This window comes from Pantherophis guttatus, chromosome 2, assembly GCF_059756535.1.
Source record: "Pantherophis guttatus breed Tessera chromosome 2, ASM5975653v1, whole genome shotgun sequence".
NCBI lineage: Eukaryota > Metazoa > Chordata > Lepidosauria > Squamata > Colubridae > Pantherophis > Pantherophis guttatus.
The window spans coordinates 238,697,224-238,706,373 of record NC_142064.1 but is presented as its reverse complement, the minus strand read 5'-3'; positions in this window follow the sequence as shown (position 1 = coordinate 238,706,373).

Below are 9,150 nucleotides of genomic sequence, written 5' to 3'. Positions count from 1 at the left end.
GTCCTGCAGGCTTTTCTTGCTGTTTATTGGTTTTCCAGACTGGCTAACTTTAGTGAGCATGCAAGAAATATAACATGTACAGGCAGTGCAAGGTAATCAAACAACAACACAAGATAACAGGCATGCTTAATCAATCAATGATAATAATAGCTCAAAAGCATACAGCAAAAAGACACCTGCTGTAAGAAGGAAACGTGACTCAGCAACTTTTTTATATATGTAATCCTGATTAGCCAGGTGTGTCTGTCCCAGGCTGGCAATAAAAATCTACAGCTAATTTGAAGGTGTAAGGTTGTGTGCTGCTATGGTGCTAAGAACAGAATTTAAAATTTCAGTCTCCAGCTAAGGAGAACCAAAGAGAGAAGCATCATTCTGCTGCATCACAATGCCATGCATACCAACAACATTGCAAATAATTTCCATTATGCACAGCTGAAAACTGTATAGATGTTGTTTCTATTGCTTTTCCTACTGTTTTTAGCATAGCTTGTGCATTTTCTCAATGGCAAATTGGGTAGGTTTACTAGATCTCATTTGCAAAAATCGGAGGTCACAGCTAGATGGCAGGAAAGAGAGCCGTCTGTATCTCTTTGCTGTACTCTAGGACTTGCCTGGATGCTTAGAGGTGAGACCAGGGGTGGGTTCTACTTACCTTTACATTTGCATTGTGTCCGTGCTTGCACGCACTCTTCTGCGCATGCACAGATCAACTATGATGACATCCAGGTCAGTGGGTGGAGAGTCCCACTGGTTTTACTACTGGTTCTTGCAAACCGGTCTGAACCGGGGGCGACTCACCACTGGGTGAGACCTTCTAGACATAAAACCTGGATTTCTTGAATATGATCCTCAAAATATTGGACTATTGTTCCATTTAATGCAGTGCATTCTATTTTGCTGATTAAAAACTACACAATTTGTCAGGATTTCTTTTTCAGTAATATTATATAAAAACATTTTAGTTGGGAATACTTAAGCAGCAGCCTTGAGGAATGGCTTAAGGTTATTGTTCCTGTTGTGTGATTCTGGGAGCTTACACTGATAAAAACAACATCAGAAACAGTAAAAAAACAACAACAACAACCCAGCATAAAACCATGATTGAAACTCAGTACAAATATAACCAGTCAGTCAGTGAATATAAATGCATCTAGGCATGATGGCACAGCCAAATCTTTTCCACAGGCTCATAGGGTAAGGATCAATATAAGTTCCAGGGGAATGTTACTCCAAAGATTGGGTATCATGGCAGAAAATGTTCTCTTCCTCGGTCTTGTCAGATGCTGTTCCTTAGCACAGGGCTGTCAAACTCCTGCACTGGCCACGCCCACACCCAGTTTAGCAAAAGGGAAAAAATGTGTCAATATGTTAGGTGACGATGACATGACGACATGAGTTTGACACCCCTGCCTTAGCAGATAGGATCCATAACATGCCTCACCTGCCAGATCTGATGCAATGGGTAGATGTAATTGGGGAAAGTCTATCTCTTAAATATATACATAGGAAGCCACAATGGACTCTTTACACAATTATGTGGGGTTGTAGAGTGGGAAACACTTTGTTTGAATGGTGGTGCTCCTTTCCAGGAAGGACTACACTATAAAAAAGATGTTGAGACTCTAGAAAAAGTTCAGAGAAGAGCTACCAGGATGATTAGGGGACTAGAGACTAAAACATATGAAGAACCGTTACAGGAACTGGGCATGGCTAGTCTAATGAAGAGAAGGACCAGGGGAGACATGTTCCAATATTTGAGGGGTTGCCACAGAGAGGAGGGTGTCAAGCTATTTTCCAAAGCACCTGAAGGCCAGACAAGGAATAATGAATGGAAACTGATCAAGGAGAGATTCAACCTAGAAATAAAGAGAAATTTTCTGGCAGTGAGAGCAATCAACCAATGGAACAGCTTGCCTTCGGAAGTTGTGGGAGCTTCATCACTTGAGACTTTCAAGAAAAGATTGGACTGCCATTTGTCAGAAATAGTGTAGGGTCTCCTGCTTGGGTGGGGGGTTGGACTAGATGACCTATAAGGTCCCTTCCAACTCTGTTAATCTGTTAAAGGAAGCATGAGGGAAGCAGAAGAATGAGCCATTCCTCTCCTACTTCCTATATCTTAGGCACGGGATTTTTTTGAACTACTCCTGGGAGTCCCATGGCAAAATGTGGCCATGTTACCAAATTATGATTCCAGCCTAGAGAGTTACCAGCCTTTTCATTTAATTCTTCTACAGTTCAAAGGAAATATCCTACACTCATTCTGCCCATTGTGCATACATACTCATTACCTTTTCAGGGTAACCCAAATTAGACAGAACACAGAAAACAATAAGAAATAGTAGACCAAAGAAATGAAAGGCATGAGTGATGGAAAATATAAAGCAGGGGTGTCAAACTCGTGTCGTTGCATCGTCACATGTCATATAACGACTTCCCCCCTTCCCTAAAATGGGGGTGGGCATGGCCAGCGCATGACACACCTACCGCAAGTTTGAAACCCTTGATATAAACTAAGCTATCTAAACCTAGCTCATGCCAACATCGTTCACTATAACTTCCAATCATTTGTCTGTCCTTGCAACCCATCCTTTCCCTATGCCACTTCATGCACTATATTTTGTACTTTGTACATCTCACCTCTCAGTTTGAGGATCACATCAACTCCATCCAACCCCTTTTAATCAAATAGGCAACATAATAAATACACAAAGGTCAGGTATGTTCTTATCTTCCACCAGCTCCTCAAATGTCACCATAAACATTCCTTACACTAGTGGTGAAATCCAAAAATTTTTACGACATGTTCTGTGGGCGTGGCTGGTGGGCGTGGTGTGGCTTGGTGGTCGTGGCTTGGTGGGCATGGCAGGGGAAGGATACTGCAAAATCTCCATTCCCACCCCACTCCAGGGGAAGGATACTGCAAAATCCCCATTCCCTTCCCACTCCTGGGGGAAGGATATTGCAAAATCTCCATTCCCACCCCACTCTGGGCCCATCCAGAGGTGATATTTGCCGGTTCTCCAAACTACTCAAAATTTCTGCTACTGGTTCTTCGGAACCTGTGAGAACCTGCTGGATTTCATCCCTGCCTTACACTTGTATTCAAAAATACCTTAAGCAACCAAGGAGCCATTATGATCTTTGTCTTACTCTCTTATCAATGATGAACAATTTGCTAAGCATTCCATTCCTACATTTGCTTTGTTTCAATCGTATAACACCCTTTCTACATTCAGCAACCAATTATCAACTCGATATTTGTGAAAGTCTTTCATATTTCAAACTCTTCATTTTTATCCCATGCTTTCTTTAACTTAACAAAAATGCAAACACGTTGCGTAATGACTTGCTAAAGAGCAAATATCTGATCTGCTTAACCCCTGCCCGGCATAAAGTTAAAATGCACATACAATAGTAAATTTTACTTATTATCACTTCTCATACTCCTCTTGCACAGTTCTACCACTTTCCCAGGTACATTTAAGAAACAAATTCTCTTGTCATTTCTGCATTCACCCTTGCTATTTTATTCTTTGTATAATGGAACATTTTTCCAATTATCCAGCGTAGACGTGATCTTCATGTGAAATTAAATAATTTGCACACCCCATTCCATAAGCAAATCACATCCATGATTTTTTCCAATTATACCAACTACTGCTGCAACCTTACCACTCTTCCAATATGCTCCCACTTTTATGACTTCCTTTTCATTGTTTTCCATGCACATAGCATTTCATAGCATTTGTTTCAGTTCCGCTCTTCAACATATTGCTATCACCGTGATACAAACTTCTAAAATACTCTTTCCAGCATTAACCCACTTTTATTTCATCCCAAATCACGCCATCACTTTTATCTTTCATTCCATTCACTTTGCTCAAGGCTCCTTGTTTAGCCCTTCCTTTGCACACCACCAAAACATTTTTTTAAAAAAATTCTGTAAAGCTGCCTACTCAGGAGACCAAAAATGGAACTTTACCATCAAAACATCATACTCTACTTCATTTATCTGTAAAGGAATAATAGATTGCCAATCTGTTAACAAGTGCGGAGTTTTAAAATTAACTCATTCTAAATGCAAGTGTTGCAATTACACATAGACTTCTTTCAACAAACAAAGAAATACATGTTTTCATTTATTTATTACCTTTGTATCAAGGGTGCTGTTCAGCAGGTTCTGACAGGTACTGGAGAACCGGTAGCAGAAATTTTGAGTAGTTCGGAGAACTGGCAAATACCACCTCTGGCTGGCCCCAGAGTGGGGTGGGAATGGGGATTTTGCAATATCCTTCCCCCAGGAGTGGGGTGGGAATGGAGATTTTGCAGTATCCTTCCCCTGCCATGCCCACCAAGCCACGCCCACCAAGTCACATCATGCCTACCAAGTCATGCCCACAGAACCAGTAGTAAAAGAATTTGAATTCCACCACTGCTTTGTATCCCACTTTTCTTAAGGAACATGTTATGTTATATATACATATACATCATATACATATACATGTAAGAATTGACCTCAGCTTATCTAGGAAGCATTGGGTCTTCTGGCCAAGATCAACTACCTTAAGCAAAGAATATTTGCTTTGTGGATTATATCTTTTGATAATGTGGTTGCCATTTGAAACCTTCTTATAAAACAAACATTGACCCTTCCTTAAAATAACACAAATATAATTAATGAACTTGTGAGTTAAATTTGTTTGTGTGTAGGATTAGAACTAGTAGGTCTTCATTTACAGTCAAATCTCTGTCATGAAATTCTCTAGGTGACTATGAGTCAACATCTCTCTTTTTCTGTCTTAGAGTATTTAATTCACATGTTAAATTAACATGGCATGTTCCTACTCCTACTAGTTCTAATCCTACACACAAACAAATTTAACTCTCAAGCTCATTAATTATATTTAGTGTTATTTTAAGGAAGGGTCAATGTTTGTTTTATAAGGTGGTTTCAGATGGCAACTGCATTATCAAAAGATATAATCTACAAAGCAAATATTCTTTGCGTAAGGTAGTTGATCTTGGCCAGAAGAGCTAATGCTTCCTAGATAAGCTGAGGTCAATTCTTGCATGCAGTGGTGGGTTTCAATTTTTTTTACTACCGGTTCTTTGGGTGTGGCTTGGTGGGCGTGGCATGGCTTGGTGGGCGTGGCAGGGGAAGGATACTGTAAAATCTCCATTCCCTCCCCACTCCAGGGAAAGATTACTGCAAAATCCCCATTTCCTCCTGATCAGCTGGGACTTGGGAGGCAGAGAATAGATGGGGGCGGGGCCAGTCAGAATTTTTACTACCGGTTCTCTGAACTACTCAAAATTTCCGTTACTGGTTCTCTAGAACTGGTCAGAACCTGCTGAAACCCACCTCTGCTTGCATGTATATGTATATGATGTATATGTGTATGTATGTGTGTGTGTGTGTGTGTGTGTGTGTGTGTATAAAATATATACTCAGTACTTATTGGATGACTCATTGCTTATTGTATAACCTATCTTTACAGAAAGATGTTCCTCTTTGTAGAAATAAGATAGTTGTCTTGGTGGTATTTTGATCTGTGATAGCCTTTTTGTATATGTGTATTGCGGAAGTTCAAACAATTATCCCGTATACAGATACAGTATATGATGTAGAACAGGGGTGTCAAATATGCGGCCTGCGGGCCAGATGCATCATGCACTGGCCACGCTCACCCCCAGTTTAGTGAAGGGGAAAAAAGTCACGATATGTCACCTGACGATAACGTGACGCCACGAGTTTGATACCCCTGATGTAGAAGCTGGATTCTAATGGACCATGTCCCAATAATGCAGGCCCCATTTTAACAGTTAGAACAGCTACCTAATTACATTAGCAAATCACACACACCCATTTTCATTAGTTTGAAGGGCAGAATTGAGAATTGCTTATTGGGCCATTATACAATTTGCATCTCTCTCTCTCTATATATATATTCTTCAACATGATCATCATCATCATCTATTATAAGGTTACTGTCAGAGTGCGCACAGTGTGACTATATGAGACAACCCAGGAGCAAATACAGTAAACAAGAGGTTTATATTTTAAATAGTGGTTTTATCTACAAAGTATATATACAGTACACATATTTTAGTCAGACCTCAAACAAACAGCAATCAGCAATTACAGCTTGGAAGCACACAGGGAGAGAGATACGCCTAGTGGTGAAATGTAAAATTTGTTACTACCGGTTCTGTGGGCGTGGCTTGGTGTGTGTGTGGCTTAATGTGACTGGGTGGGCGTGGCCAACTTTTTTTTTTTACTTTTTTAAAGCATTTTTTTACAACCTATTCGGGTGAATAAGTTGTTAAAAAAATGCTTTTAAAAGTAAAAAGAAGGCTCTGACAATCACAGCTGTGCCTTGCAATTGTCAGAGCCATTTTTTAACCTTTTAAAAGCAGGAAGTAACGACACCTGGGCGTTACTGGGCAGAGCCTCGTGCCGCCATCGCTACCGGTTCCCCAAACCATCTGCCACAATCGCTACCGGATCACCCCGATCCGATCCGAACCGGGAGCATTTCACCCCTGGATACGCCCCAACAGGGCCTTTTCTTATTACAGGCTCTTAAAGTGATATCAGCCCAAAAACTTTGCTGACTCATTCCTAGCATTACATCATCATAGCAGCTGGTCAGCTCTTAAATCATACCCTGACAGTTACAGTTGGTGACCCTGGGACAGTGTAGCTAACAAAAATACATGCCAGTTGCCCAGTGCTTGAAGTTTGATCCGATGACTATGGGGATGGTGCAACCGTTGTAAGTGTGAAAACTGGTTGTATGTCTTTTTTTTTTTCAATTCCGTTGTAACTTTGAACAGATACTAAATGAATGGCTGTAAATCAAGGACTATCTGTAAATAATCTTGCTGCCCACTATCTCTCAGTTTATGGCCATATAGTGAAGAAAACGACATGACTTTGGTGGATCCTTGACATGTGTGTATCTAGAGGCTTCCAATTAAGTTGTGTTTCCCTGGTCAGTTTCCTGTGTTTTGCCACTGCTGCTGACCAATATCAAAATCTCTCTTCCATCCAGCATTCCACCACTGAGCAACATCTACTTCTCCCTTTTGGAAAATATGAAATCATTGATTAAATTTTCAGAAAGCTTTTTTATTTATTTCTTCCCATGTGATGGTTTTTTAGGGGAGGGGAGTTTTTCCATGTTACACAGGAGAAGAAAACAAATAAATTATGACTGACTCGTGCCTTTCCCATCTCTGCTATCACATGGGGGAATCGCCTTTGTCCACACTAAGAGAAAGCACAACGGAGAAAGAAGAACCAATGAGTCACTTGCTATGGTACTCTTTCTATATGTTGCTTCTGCCTTCCTTAACCTCTGAGGAAGTAGACAGAAGAGAAGGATTTTTCCCTCTCCGTGTGCTATCTCTTGTGAAAAAAGAACACCTGAATTCTACCAAAGTTAGCCTGACCCATTCGTTCGTTCATTCATTCATTCATTCATTCATTCATTCATTCATTCATCCGAACATTTATATAGCTGCCCATCTTTAAACCAACTCTGGACAGCTCCCAATCACTGTCCCAGTCTGGACATTGTAAGTGTGAAATATTACTTTAAAATTCCTTTTAACAGGCTAATTATGGAAGGGATGTCCATTAGCCCTGAAATATCTGTAAAATGGCAAATGGGATTTTTAAGCACCCACGGTGCCATTTTACATATGCATAAAATGTTGTTGTGCCTACATAAAATGACAAACAGCTTTTGTCTATTGCATCCAAAATCTGCTAAATCAAGGTTTGACGAACAGAGAATTTATTGTATTTATAAGGATTACGTGCCTTTTTAAAAGCTGAAACAAAGCCTTTCACTTTATTTGATTTGTATGTTTTTCTCCAGGAGCACAAAGACACTTACTGACATCTCAGTTTATGTTATCCCCATAAGAACCCTGTAAGTTGGGTAGAGAGTGTTATTGTCCCTAAATAACACAATGAGTTTCTGTGATTGATGATGGTAAAATGGAGCCTAAATCACCCTGGCTCTGATCCATGACTTTAACCACTTCTTACATATATATGTACATGACAATCAGAATCTGTTCCGTTCCATTCCCTTCCATTCCCACAACCTGTTCTGCATTGGGATACTTTTCCTGCTACTTGCTTGTGTATTGTTGACAATTTCTCTGCCAAATTATGTAATTGTTTTCTTTGGAGAAATCAGGATTTCATAACCAAGGGGTGGATACCAAGAGAATAAACTCGGGAAATACCTTTGGTTCACAAAGTCATTGGAACACTGATGCCAGGCTTACTCATAATAGCCCTTTAGACTTCCAGCTATTAATTATTACACCACCATCTTCATTATATTGCCAGGTCACAAATGTGGGAGGCAGTATGGTTAGATCATTACATTGTAATCTTGTAGTAGATGTCATAATACAATTATAATGTCTGGTGAAGGTCTCTTTCTTTGCTATAATTTATTGGATTCTCAAGGATGAATAGAAATAGATTTCCTTAATTTTCTACAACATAAGACACAGAGAAAAAAATCTCTCTTTTCCTCATACACACACACACACATTATTCATTCCATCTATAATTTATTGCTATCCATCTTGCAGTTCAAAATGACTCTGAGTGGGCTTATAGCTAGAAATGTTTGAGGTGTTGAAATATTTGAGGTGCATTTACATATACAGGAAGCCCAAATTTTTGGGAAAAACTCAAACTAGCGGTGCTGCCCACCATTTCTTAATTGAGCAGCAGATTGTCCCAGCATGAAATTTACTACCCCATTGCCAATCACTATCTGGCTTTTACTGTCTTCGTATCAAATTACAAAAGACATTTGACTTTCTACTAAGGGTGAAAAAGCCTAACACATGTTCCATACTTTATGAAGGAGGAGGAAAACTAGTATTTTAACATGGGTACAGCTAAGGATGAATTTAACCCTGCCTTATTTGTGAGTTGGGATAAAAAGAATTGCAGAAAAGAGCTTTTGCAACACAATTTCATTCATTCCATTATTTATTTATTCATTCATTCAAATTTTATTTTTATCCTATTGATTTATGTTGTATTGATTTATTATATTCTGCATTGATCATTTTTATAAATAACACAAGGCAACAAGCATACCTAATATTATT